This window comes from Mus caroli, chromosome 5 (assembly GCF_900094665.2).
Source record: "Mus caroli chromosome 5, CAROLI_EIJ_v1.1, whole genome shotgun sequence".
NCBI classification, from domain to species: Eukaryota; Metazoa; Chordata; class Mammalia; order Rodentia; family Muridae; genus Mus; species Mus caroli.
The window spans coordinates 114,114,592-114,115,607 of record NC_034574.1 but is presented as its reverse complement, the minus strand read 5'-3'; the positions used below and the strand labels follow the sequence as shown (position 1 = coordinate 114,115,607).

At 48.4% G+C, this 1,016-nt stretch overlaps 1 pseudogene; it reads right to left on the bottom strand.

Moving 5' to 3' along the window:
• The window catches only part of LOC110294929, a 6,861-nt pseudogene that overhangs the window by 982 nt on the left and 4,863 nt on the right, over positions 1-1,016 (bottom strand).

Here is a 1,016-nt window from a genome sequence, read left to right as displayed (position 1 = left end):
CAGTCCCTCAAGTCCCACAGTAATTGACACCCCTGGGCCCCTCATTTCATGACTTCTTCCTGGGAGGACCAGCTCACACATTAAAGCAAAGCACCTAATTTAAAGTTTTATGGTTAATAGCCACACGAGGCTTTGCTGTACAGTGACACGCTGTGGGGTGGGGTGTCCCCTTGAGTCTTGGCACTGCAGATAAGAAACTGAGAACCGTTTGTGTTTGGTCCAGCATTTGCCATGGACAAGATGCCAGGGCCTGTATGCTCCAGGATGAAGTTCTCATCTTCAAATCTCTCCCTGTAGATGGACCTGCCGCCAGTGCCATTATGGAGTGTGAAATCACCGCCCCACCGCCATACGTGAATCCTGAAATAATTCTGTGAAGGGAGAAACCCTCATATCCAAATCCTTTTTCTCTGGTGCACAGAGCATGGAACTTCTCTACTGTCTTTGGAATTTTGTCTGCAAACAGCTTGAAGGAGACGAAGCCCAAGGGCTCGTCATAAGCGGAGATGCTGAAGAACATGGTGGGGTTGACCACGCCTGCAGCAAGTGGTCACAGGGGCAGTAGCGTCTGCAAAGCCTATTTTATTTTATTGTATTTTATTTATTTTAACATTCTTATTAGAAACGTGGCTGGAACTTAAGAACAGACTGTCTCTCCACGTTGGCCACCGTTCTCGGTATTAATGGCAGTAGGATTCTTGATTCGGTTGGTGAGGGTGGGGACCTTCTCCTGCTTCAAGCCTTTGGAACGTTTCGTATCTGAGTCATAGCATGTCTGTCCTAGAGAGGTGCTCAGCAGCTCAAGGACAGGATGTTTCCTCAAGGGGACACCCCACGGCGTGTCACTGTACAGCAAAGCCTCGTGTGGCTATTAACCATAAAACTTTAAATTAGGTGCTTTGCTTTAATGTGTGAGCTGGCCCTCCCAGGAAGAAGTCATGAAATGAGGGGCCCAGGGGTGTCAATTACTGTGGGACTTGAGGGACTGGTGTGTGTGTGTGTGTGTGTGTGTGTGT